Source organism: Triturus cristatus, chromosome 1_1 (genome assembly GCF_964204655.1).
Source record: "Triturus cristatus chromosome 1_1, aTriCri1.1, whole genome shotgun sequence".
NCBI lineage: Eukaryota > Metazoa > Chordata > Amphibia > Caudata > Salamandridae > Triturus > Triturus cristatus.
Genome location: NC_140579.1, coordinates 1,016,580,996 through 1,016,594,244, shown reverse-complemented (window position 1 = coordinate 1,016,594,244; position 13,249 = coordinate 1,016,580,996).

Sequence of the window (13,249 nt, the reverse complement as noted above, 5' to 3'; positions counted from 1 at the left end):
CCGTTTTTTTCACCTATTATCAGGAGAGAACCCAGTGCTGCATCTTTTATCCCATCACTGACCCTGGAAAGTAATTCTAAGCGTACTTACCAGTAACTTGTATTTCCTTCCATAGGAATCCATTGTGTTATTTTCAGCAGAAAAGTTTCCAAGTGTCGATTTTTGAAACGTACAAATACTCCTCTAAACTCAGCCGAATTACGAATGCCGAATTACTGACCTGTTATCAGGAGAGAACCCATTGCTGCATCTTTTAGACCAGCACTGACCCTGAAAAGTAATTCAAGCGTACTTACCAGTAACTTGTATTTCCTTCCATAGGAATCCATTGTGTGGTTTTCACCAGAAAATTTTCGAAGTGTCCATTTTTGAAACGTACAAATATTCCTCTAAAATCAGCCGAACTACGAATTCCGATTTACTCACCTGTTATCAGGAAAGAACCCAGTTCTGCATCTTTCAGCCCAGCACTGACTCTGAAAAGTAATTCTAAGCGTAGTTACCAGTAACTTGTATTTCCTTCCATAGGAATCCATTGTGTGGTTTTCATCAGAAAAGTTTCTCTGTCGATTTTTGAAACGTACAAATATTCCTCTAAAATCAGTCGAACTACAAATTCCTTTTTACTCACCTGTTATCAGGAGGGGTCCCAGTTCTGCATCTTGTAGCCAATCACTGACCCTAGAAAGTAATTCTAAGTGTACTTACCAGTAACTTGTATTTCCTTCCATAGGAATCCATTGTATGGTTTTCACCAGAAAAGTTTCCAGGTGTCCATTTTTAAAACGTACAAATATTCCTCTAAAATCAGCCGAACTACGAATTCCGATTTACTCACCTGTTATCCGGAGATAACCCAGTGCTGCATCTTTTAGCCCAGCACTGACCCTGAAAAGTAATTCTAAGCATACTTACCTGTAACTTGTATTTCCTTCCATAGGAATGCATTGTGTGGTTTTCACCAGAAAAGATTCTTAGTGTCCATTTTTGAAACATACAAATATTCCTCTTAAATCAGCCGAACTACGAATTCCTTTTTACTCACCTGTTATCAGTAGGGGACCCAGTTCTGCATCTTTTAGCCAATCACTGATACTGGAAAGTAATTCTAAGCATACTTACCAGTAACTTGTATTTCCTTCCATAGGAATCCATTGTATGGTTTTCACCAGAAAAGTTTCCAGATGTCCATTTTTGAAACATACAAATATTCCTCTAAAGTCAGTCGAACTATGAATTCCGATTTACTCACCTGTTATCAGGCGAGAACCCGTGCTGCATCTTTTATCCCAGCACTGACCCTGGAAAGTAATTCTAAGCGTACTTACCAGGAACTTGTATTTCCTTCCATAGGAATCCATAGTGTGGTTTTCAGCAGAAAAGTTTCCAAGTGTCCATTTTTGAAACGTACAAATATTCCTCTAAAATCAGCCGAACTGCGAATTCCGATTTACTCACCTGTTATCAGGAGAGAACCCAGTGCTGCATCTTTTATCCCAGCACTGACCCTGAAAAGTAATTCTAAGCGTAGTTACCAGTAACTTGTATTTCCTTCCATAGGAATCCATTGTATGGTTTTCACCAGAAAAGTTTCCAGGTGTCCAATTTTGAAACGTACAAATATTCCTCTAAAGTCAGTCGAACTATGAATTCCGATTTACTCACCTGTTATCAGGAGAGAACCCGTGCTGCATCTTTTATCCCAGCACTGACCCTGGAAAGTAATTCTAAGCGTACTTACCTGTAACTTGTATTTCCTTCCATAGGAATGCATTCTGTGGTTTTCACCAGAAAAGATTCTTAGTGTCCATTTTGAAACATACAAATATTCCTCTTAAATCAGCCGAACTACAAATTCCGATTTACTCACGTGTTATCAGGAGAGAACCCAGTGCTGCATCTTTTAGCCGAGCAGTGACCCTGGAAAGAAATTCTAAGCGTACTTACCAGTAACTTCTATTTCCTTCCATTGGAATCCATTGTGTGGTTTTCAGCAGAAAAGTTTCCAAGTGTCGATTTTTGAAACGTACAAATACTCCGCTAATATCAGCAGAATTACGAGTGCCGATTTACTTACCTGTTATCAGGAGAGAACCCAGTGCTGCATCTTTTAGACCAGCACTGACCGTGAAAAGTAATTCAAGCGTACTTACCAGTAACTTGTATTTCCTTCCATAGGAATGCATTGTGTGGATTTCATCAGAAAAGATTCTGTGTCCATTTTTGAAACATACAAATATTCCTCTAAAATCAGCCGAACTACGAATTCTGATTTACTCACCTGTCATCAGGAGACAACCCAGTGCTGCATCTTTTAGCCCAGCACTGACCCTGAAAAGTAATTCTAAGCGTACTTACCAGTAACTTGTATTTTATTCCATAGGAATTCATTATGTGGTTTTCAGCACAAATGTTTCAGTGTCCATTTTTGAAGCGTACAAATATTCCTCTAAAATCAGCCGAACTACGAATTCCGATTTACTCACCTGTTATCAGGAGAGAACCCAGTGCTTCATCTTTTTGCCCAGCACTGACCCTGAAAAGTAATTCTAAGCGTACTTACCAGTAACTTGTATTTCCTTCCATAGGAATCCAAATGTACAAATATTCTTCAAAAATCAGTCGAACTACGAATTCCGATTTACTTACCTGTTATCAGGAGAGAACCGAGTGCTGCATCTTTTAGCCCAGCACTGACCCTGGAAAGTAATTCTAAGCGTCCTTACCAGTAACTTGTATTTCCTTCCATAGGAATCCATTGTGTGGTTTTCAGCAGAAAAGATTCCAAGTGTCCATTTTTGAAACGTACAAATATTCCTCTAAAATCAGCCGAAATACGAATTCCGATTTACTCACGTGTTATCAGGAGAGAACCCAGTGCTGCATCTGTTAGCACAGCAGTGACCCTGGAAAGTAATTCTAAGCGTACTTACCAGTAACTTCTATTTCCTTCCATAGGAATCCATTGTGTGGTTTTCAGCAGAAAAGTTTCCAAGTGTCGATTTTTGAAACGTACAAATACTCCTCTAAAATCAGCAGAATTACGAATGCCGATTTACTCACCTGTTATCAGGAGAGAACCCAGTGCTGCATATTTTAGACCAGCACTGACCCTGAAAAGTAATTCAAGCGTACTTACCAGTAACTTGTATTTCCTTCCATAGGAATGCATTGTGTGGTTTTCAGCAGAAAAGTTTCTAAGTGTTCATTTTTTAAACGTACAAATATTCCTCTTAAATCAGCCGAACTGCGAATTCCGATTTATTCACCTGTTATCAGGAGAGAACCCAGTGCTGCATCTTTTATCCCAGCACTGACCCTGGAAAGTAATTCTAAGCGTACTTACCAGTAACTTGTATTTCCTTCCATAGGAATCCATTGTGTTATTTTCAGCAGAAAAGTTTCCAAGTGTCGATTTTTGAAACGTACAAATACTCCTCTAAACTCAGCCGAATTACGAATTCCGATTTACTCACCTGTTATCAGGAGAGAACCCAGTGCTGCATCTTTTAGCCCAGCACTGACCCTGAAAAGTAATTCTAAGCGTACTTACCAGTAACTTGTTTTTCCTACCTTAGGAATGCATTGTGTGGTTTTCACCAGAAAAGATTCTTAGTGTCCATTTTTGAAACGTACAAATATTCCTCTAAAATTAGCCGAACTACGAATTCTGATTTACTCACCTGTTATCGGGAGAGAACCCAGTGCTGCATCTTTTTTCCCAGCACTGAACCTGAAAAGTAATTCTAAGCGTACTTACCAGTAACTTGTATTTCTTTCCATAGGAATCCATTGTGTGCTTTTCAGCAGAAAAGTTTCTCTGTCGATTTTTGAAATGTACAAATATTCCTTTCTAATCAGTCGAACTACGAATTCCGATTTACTTACCTGTTATCAGGAGAGAACCGAGTGCTGCATCTTTTAGCCCAGCACTGACCCTGGAAAGTAATTCTAAGCGTCCTTACCAGTAACTTATTTCCTTCCATAGGAATCCATTGTGTGGTTTTCAGCAGAAAAGTTTCCAAGTGTCCACTTTTGAAACGTACAAATATTCCTCTAAAATCAGCTGAACTACGAATTCCGATTTACTCACCTGTTATCCGGAGAGAACCCAGTGCTGCATCTTTTAGCCCAGCACTGACCCTGAAAAGTAATTCAAGCGTACTTACCAGTAACTTGTATTACCTTCCATAGGAATGCATTGTGTGGTTTTCAGCAGAAAAGTTTCCAAGTATCCATTTTTGAAACGTACAAATATTCCTCCTAAATCAGCCGAACTACGAATTCCGATTTACTCACCTGTTATCAGGAAAGAACCCAGTTCTGCATCTTTCAGCCCAGCACTGACCCTGAAAAGTAATTCAAGCGTACTTACCAGTAACTTGTATTTCCTTCCATAGGAATCCATTGCATGGTTTTCACCAGAAATGTTTCCAGGTGTCCATTTTTGAAACGTACAAATATTCCTCTAAAGTCAGTCGAACTATGAATTCCGATTTACTCACCTGTTATCAGGAGAGAACCCGTGCTGCATCTTTTATCCCAGGACTGACCCTGGAAAGTAATTCTAAGCGTACTTACCAGTAACTTGTATTTCCTTCCATAGGAATCCATTGTGTGGTTTTCACCAGAAAAGTTTCTGTGTCCATTTTTGAAATGTACAAATATTCCTCTTAAATCAGCCGAACTGCGAATTCCGTTTTTTTCACCTATTATCAGGAGAGAACCCAGTGCTGCATCTTTTATCCCAGCACTGACCCTGGAAAGTAATTCTAAGCGTACTTACCAGTAACTTGTATTTCCTTCCATAGGAATCCATTGTGTTATTTTCAGCAGAAAAGTTTCCAAGTGTCGATTTTTGAAACGTACAAATACTCCTCTAAACTCAGCCGAATTACGAATGCCGAATTACTGACCTGTTATCAGGAGAGAACCCATTGCTGCATCTTTTAGACCAGCACTGACCCTGAAAAGTAATTCAAGCGTACTTACCAGTAACTTGTATTTCCTTCCATAGGAATGCATTGTGTGTTTTTCAGCAGAAAAGTTTCTCTGTCGATTTTTCAAATGTACAAATATTCTTATAAAATCAGTCGAACTACGAATTCCGATTTACTCACCTGTTATCAGGAAAGAACCCAGTTCTGCATCTTTCAGCCCAGCACTGACTCTGAAAAGTAAATCTAAGCGTAGTTACCAGTAACTTGTATTTCCTTCCATAGGAATCCATTGTGTGGTTTTCATCAGAAAAGTTTCTCTGTCGATTTTTGAAACGTACAAATATTCCTCTAAAATCAGTCGAACTACAAATTCCTTTTTACTCACCTGTTATCAGGAGGGGTCCCAGTTCTGCATCTTGTAGCCAATCACTGACCCTAGAAAGTAATTCTAAGCGTAATTACCAGTAACTTGTATTTCCTTCCATAGGAATCCATTGTATGGTTTTCACCAGAAAAGTTTCCAGGTGTCCATTTTTAAAACGTACAAATATTCCTCTAAAATCAGCCGAACTACGAATTCCGATTTACTCACCTGTTATCCGGAGATAACCCAGTGCTGCATCTTTTAGCCCAGCACTGACCCTGAAAAGTAATTCTAAGCATACTTACCTGTAACTTGTATTTCCTTCCATAGGAATGCATTGTGTGGTTTTCACCAGAAAAGATTCTTAGTGTCCATTTTTGAAACATACAAATATTCCTCTTAAATCAGCCGAACTACGAATTCCTTTTTACTCACCTGTTATCAGTAGGGGACCCAGTTCTGCATCTTTTAGCCAATCACTGATACTGGAAAGTAATTCTAAGCATACTTACCAGTAACTTGTATTTCCTTCCATAGGAATCCATTGTATGGTTTTCACCAGAAAAGTTTCCAGATGTCCATTTTTGAAACATACAAATATTCCTCTAAAGTCAGTCGAACTATGAATTCCGATTTACTCACCTGTTATCAGGAGAGAACCCGTGCTGCATCTTTTATCCCAGCACTGACCCTGGAAAGTAATTCTAAGCGTACTTACCAGTAACTTGTATTTCCTTCCATAGGAATCCATAGTGTGGTTTTCAGCAGAAAAGTTTCCAAGTGTCCATTTTTGAAACGTACAAATATTCCTCTAAAATCAGCCAAACTGCGAATTCCGATTTACTCACCTGTTATCAGGAGAGAACCCAGTGCTGCATCTTTTATCCCAGCACTGACCCTGAAAAGTAATTCTAAGCGTAGTTACCAGTAACTTGTATTTCCTTCTATAGGAATCCATTGTATGGTTTTCACCAGAAAAGTTTCCAGGTGTCCAATTTTGAAACGTACAAATATTCCTCTAAAGTCAGTCGAACTATGAATTCCGATTTACTCACCTGTTATCAGGAGAGAACCCGTGCTGCATCTTTTATCCCAGCACTGACCCTGGAAAGTAATTCTAAGCGTACTTACCTGTAACTTGTATTTCCTTCCATAGGAATGCATTCTGTGGTTTTCACCAGAAAAGATTCTTAGTGTCCATTTTAAAACATACAAATATTCCTCTTAAATCAGCCGAACTACAAATTCCGATTTACTCACGTGTTATCTGGAGAGAACCCAGTGCTGCATCTTTTAGCCGAGCAGTGACCCTGGAAAGAAATTCTAAGCGTACTTACCAGTAACTTCTATTTCCTTCCATTGGAATCCATTGTGTGGTTTTCAGCAGAAAAGTTTCCAAGTGTCGATTTTTGAAACGTACAAATACTCCGCTAAAATCAGCAGAATTACGAGTGCCGATTTACTTACCTGTTATCGGGAGAGAACCCAGTGCTGCATCTTTTAGACCAGCACTGACCGTGAAAAGTAATTCAAGCGTACTTACCAGTAACTTGTATTTCCTTCCATAGGAATGCATTGTGTGGATTTCATCAGAAAAGATTCTGTGTCCATTTTTGAAACATACAAATATTCCTCTAAAATCAGCCGAACTACGAATTCTGATTTACTCACCTGTCATCAGGAGACAACCCAGTGCTGCATCTTTTAGCCCAGCACTGACCCTGAAAAGTAATTCTAAGCGTACTTACCAGTAACTTGTATTTTATTCCATAGGAATTCATTATGTGGTTTTCAGCACAAATGTTTCAGTGTCCATTTTTGAAGCGTACAAATATTCCTCTAAAATCAGCCGAACTACGAGTTCCGATTTACTCACCTGTTATCAGGAGAGAACCCAGTGCTTCATCTTTTTGCCCAGCACTGACCCTGAAAAGTAATTCTAAGCGTACTTACCAGTAACTTGTATTTCCTTCCATAGGAATCCATTGTGTGTTTTTCAGCAGAAAAGTTTCTCTGTCGATTTTTGAAATGTACAAATATTCTTCTAAAATCAGTCGAACTACGAATTCCGATTTACTTACCTGTTATCAGGAGAGAACCGAGTGCTGCATCTTTTAGCCTAGCACTGACCCTGGAAAGTAATTCTAAGCGTCCTTACCAGTAACTTGTATTTCCTTCCATAGGAATCCATTGTGTGGTTTTCAGCAGAAAAGATTCCAAGTGTCCATTTTTGAAACGTACAAATATTCCTCTAAAATCAGCCGAAATACGAATTCCGATTTACTCACGTGTTATCAGGAGAGAACCCAGTGCTGCATCTGTTAGCACAGCAGTGACCCTGGAAAGTAATTCTAAGCGTACTTACCAGTAACTTCTATTTCCTTCCATAGGAATCCATTGTGTGGTTTTCAGCAGAAAAGTTTCCAAGTGTCGATTTTTGAAGCGTACAAATACTCCTCTAAAATCAGCAGAATTACGAATGCCGATTTACTCACCTGTTATCAGGAGAGAACCCAGTGCTGCATATTTTAGACCAGCACTGACCCTGAAAAGTAATTCAAGCGTACTTACCAGTAACTTGTATTTCCTTCCATAGGAATGCATTGTGTGGTTTTCAGCAGAAAAGTTTCTAAGTGTCCATTTTTTAAACGTACAAATATTCCTCTTAAATCAGCCGAACTGCGAATTCCGATTTATTCACCTGTTATCAGGAGAGAACCCAGTGCTGCATCTTTTATCCCAGCACTGACCCTGGAAAGTAATTCTAAGCGTACTTACCAGTAACTTGTATTTCCTTCCATAGGAATCCATTGTGTGGTTTTCAGCAGAAAAGATTCTGTGTCCATTTTTGAAACGTACAAATATTCCTCTTAAATCAGCCGAACTGCGAATTCCGTTTTTTTCACCTGTTATCAGGAGAGAATCCAGTGCTGCATCTTTTATCCCAGCACTGACCCTGGAAAGTAATTCTAAGCGTACTTTCCAGTAACTTGTATTTCCTTCCATAGGAATCCATTGTGTTATTTTCAGCAGAAAAGTTTCCAAGTGTCGATTTTTGAAACGTACAAATACTCCTCTAAACTCAGCCGAATTACGAATGCCGAATTACTGACCTGTTATCAGGAGAGAACCCATTGCTGCATATTTTAGACCAGCACTGACCCTGAAATGTAATTCAAGCGTACTTACCAGTAACTTGTATTTCCTTCCATAGGAATGCATTGTGTGGTTTTCAGCAGAAAAGTTTCTCTGTCGATTTTTGAAACGTACAAATATTCTTATAAAATCAGTCGAACTACGAATTCCGATTTACTTACCTGTTATCAGGAGAGAACCCAGTGCTGCATCTTTTAGCCCAGCACTGACCCTGGAAAGTAATTCTAAGCCTCCTTACCAGTAACTTCTATTTCCTTCCATAGGAATCCATTGTGTGGTTTTCAGCAGAAAAGTTTCCAAGTGTCCATTTTTGAAACGTACAAATATTCCTCTAAAATCAGCCAAACTACGAATTCCGATTTACTCACCTGTTATCCAGAGAGAACCCAGTGCTGCATCTTTTACCCCAGCACTGACCCTGAAAAGTAATTCTAAGCGTACTTACCTGTAACTTGTATTTCCTTCCATAGGAATGCATTGTGTGGTTTTCACCAGAAAAGATTCTTAGTGTCCATTTTTGAAACATACAAATATTCCTCTTAAATCAGCCGAACTACGAATTCCGATTTACTCACGTGTTATCAGGAGAGAACCCAGTGCTGCATCTTTTAGCCCAGCACTGACCCTGGAAAGTAATTCTAAGCGTACTTACCAGTAACTTGTATTTCCTTCCATAGGATTCCATTGTGTAGTTTTCAGCAGAAAAGTTTCCAAGTGTCCATTTTTGAAACGTACAAATATTCCTCAAAAACAGCCGAACTAAGAATTCCGATTTACTTAACTGTTATCAGGAGAGAACTCAGTGCTGCATCTTTTAGCCCAGCACTGACCCTGAAAAGTAATTCTAGGCGTACTTACCTGTAACTTGTATTTCCTTCCATAGGAATGCATTGTGTGGTTTTCACCAGAAAAGATTCTTAGTGTCCATTTTGAAACATACAAATATTCCTCTTAAATCAGCCGAACTACGAATTCCGATTTACTCACGTGTTATCAGGAGAGAACCCAGTGATGCATCTTTTAGCCGAGCAGTGACCCTGGAAAGTAATTCTAAGCGTACTTACCAGTAACTTCTATTTCCTTCCATAGGAATCCATTGTGTGGTTTTCAGCAGAAAAGTTTCCAAGAGTTGATTTTTGAAACGTACAAATACTCCTCTAAAATCAGCAGAATTACGAATGCCGAATTACTCACCTGTTATCAGGAGAGAACCCAGTGCTGCATCTTTTAGACCAGCACTGACCCTGAAAAGTAATTCAAGCATACTTACCAGTAACTTGTATTTCCTTCCATAGGAATGCATTGTGTGCTTTCAGCAGAAAAGATTCTGTGTCCATTTTTGAAACGTACAAATATTTCTCTTAAATCAGCCGAACTGCGAATTCCGATTTATTCACCTGTTATCAGGAGAGAGCCCAGTGCTGCATCTTTTATCCCAGCACTGACCCTGGAATGTAATTCTAAGCGTACTTACGAGTAACTTGTATTTCCTTCCATAGGAATCCATTGTGTGGTTTTCAGCAGAAAAGATTCCTTGTCCATTTTTGAAACGTACAAATATTCCTCTTAAATCAGCCCGAACTGCGAATTCCGATTTATTCACCTGTTATCAGGAGAGAACACAGTGCTGCATTTTTTATCCCAGCACTGACCCTGGAAAGTAATTCTAAGCGTACTTACCAGTAACTTGTATTTCCTTCCATAGGAATCCATTGTGTGGTTTTCAGCAGAAAAGATTCTGTGTCCATTTTTGAAATGTACAAATATTCCTCTTAAATCAGCCGAACTGCGAATTCTGTTTTTTTCACCTGTTATCAGGAGAGAACCCAGTGCTGCATCTTTTATCCCAGCACTGACCCTGGAATGTAATTCTAAGCGTACTTACCAGTAACTTGTATTTCCTTCCATAGGAATCCATCGTGTTATTTTCAGCAGAAAAGTTTCCAAGTGTCGATTTTTGAAACGTACAAATACTCCTCTAAACTCAGCCGAATTACGAATGCCGAATTACTGACCTGTTATCAGGAGAGAACCCATTGCTGCATATTTTAGACCAGCACTGACCCTGAAATGTAATTCAAGCGTACTTACCAGTAACTTGTATTTCCTTCCATAGGAATCAATTGTGTGGTTTTCACTAGAAAAGTTTCTAAGTGTCCATTTTTGAAACGTACATATATTCCTCTAAAATCAGCCGAACTACGAATTCCGATTTACTCACCTGTTATCAGGAGAGAACCCAGTGCTGCATCTTTTTGCCCAGCACTGAACCTGAAAAGTAATTCTAAGCATACTTACCAGTAACTTGTATTTCCTTCCATAGGAAACCATTGTGTGTTTTTCAGCAGAAAAGTTTCTCTGTTGATTTTTGAAATGTACAAATATTCCTCTATAATCAGACGAACTACGAATTCCGATTTACTTACCTGTTATCAGGAGAGAACCGAGTGCTGCATCTTTTAGCCCAGCACTGACCCTGGAAAGTAATTCTAAGCGTCCTTACCTGTAACTTGTATTTCCTTCCATAGGAATCCATTGTGTGGTTTTCACCAGAAAAGGTTCCAAGTGTCCATTTTTGAAACGTACAAATATTCCTCTAAAATCAGCCGAACTACGAATTCCGATTTACTCACCTGTTATCCGGAGAGAACCCAGTGCTGCATCTTTTAGCCCAGCACTGACCCTGAAAAGTAATTCAAGCATTCTTACCAGTAACTTGTATTACCTTCCATAGGAATGCATTGTGTGGTTTTCAGCAGAAAAGTTTCCAAGTATCCATTTTTGAAACGTAGAAATATTCGTCCTAAATCAGCCGAACTACGAATTCCGATTTACTCACCTGTTATCAGGAGAGAACCCAGTGCTACATATTTTAGCCCAGCACTGACCCTGAAAAGTAGTTCTAATCGTACTTACCAGTAACTTCTATTTCCTTCCTTATGAATGCATTGAGTGGTTTTCCCCAGAAAAGTTTCTAAGTTTCAATTTTTGAAATGTACAAATATTCCTCCTAAATCAACCGAACTACAAATTAAGATTAACTCACCTGTTATCAGGAGAGAACCCAGTCCTGCATCTTTTATCCCAGCACTGACCCTGGAAAGTAATTCTAAGCGTACTTACCAGTAACTTGTATTTCCTTCCAAAGGAATCCATTGTGTGGTTTTCAGCAGAAAAGTTTCCAAGTGTCCATTTTTGAAACGTACAAATATTCCTCTAAAATCAGCCGAACTACGAATTCCGATTTACTCACCAGTTATCAGGAGAGAACCCAGTGCTGCATCTTTTATCCCAGCACTGACCCTGGAAAGTAATTCTAAGCGTACTTACCAGTAACTTGTATTTCCTTCCATAGGAATCCGTTGTGTGGTTTTCAGCAGTAAAGGTTCCAAGTGTCCATTTTTGAAAGATACAAATATTCCTCTAAGATTAGCCGAACTACGAATTCCGATTTACTCACCAGTTATCAGGAGAGAACCCAGTGCTGCTTCTTTTAGGCCAGCACTGACCCTGAAAAGTAATTCTAAGCGTACTTACCAGTAACTTGTATTTCCTTCCTTATGAATGCATTGTGTGGTTTTCACGAGAAAAGTTTCTAAGTTTCCATTTTTGAAATGTACAAATATTCTTTCTAAATCACTCGAACTACTAATTCCAATTAACTCACCTGTTATCAGGAGAGAACCCAGTGCTGCATCTTTTAGCTCAGCACTGACCCTGAAAAGTAATTCTAAGCGTACTTACCAGTAACTTTTATTTCCTTCCTTAGGAATCCATTTTGTGGATTTCAGCAGAAAAGTTTCTCTGTCGATTTTTGAAAAGTACAAATATTCCTCTAAAATCAGTCGAACTATGAATTCCGATTTACTCACCTGTTATCAGGAGAGAACCCAGTGCTGCATCTTTTAGACAAGCACTGAGCCTGAAAAGTAATTCAAGCATACTTACCAGTAACTTGTATTTCCTTACATAGGAATCTATTGTGTGGTTTTCACCAGAAAAGATTCTAAGTGTCCATTTTTGAAACGTACAAATATTCCTCTAAAATCAGCCAAACTACGAATTCCGATTTACTCACCTGTTATCCAGAGAGAACCCAGTGCTGCATCTTTTACCCCAGCACTGACCCTGAAAAGTAATTCTAAGCGTACTTACCTGTAACTTGTATTTCCTTCCATAGGAATGCATTGTGTGGTTTTCACCAGAAAAGATTCTTAGTGTCCATTTTTGAAACATACAAATATTCCTCTTAAATCAGCCGAACTACGAATTCCGATTTACTCACGTGTTATCAGGAGAGAACCCAGTGCTGCATCTTTTAGCACAGCAGTGACCCTGGAAAGTAATTCTAAGCGTACTTACCAGTAAGTTGTATTTCCTTCCATAGGATTCCATTGTGTAGTTTTCAGCAAAAAAGTTTCCAAGTGTCCATTTTTGAAACGTACAAATATTCCTTAAAAATAGCCGAACTACGAATTCCGATTTACTTAACTGTTATCAGGAGAGAACCCAGTGCTGCATCTTTTAGCCCAGCACTGACCCTGAAAAGTAATTCTAAGCGTACTTACCTGTAACTTGTATTTCCTTCCATAGGAATGCATTGTGTGGTTTTCACCAGAAAAGATTCTTAGTGTCCATTTTTAAAACATACAAATATTCCTCTTAAATCAGCCGAACTACTAATTCCGATTTACTCACGTGTTATCAGGGGAGAACCCAGTGCTGCATCTTTTAGCCGAGCAGTGACCCTGGAAAGTAATTCTAAGCGTACTTACCAGGAACTTCTATT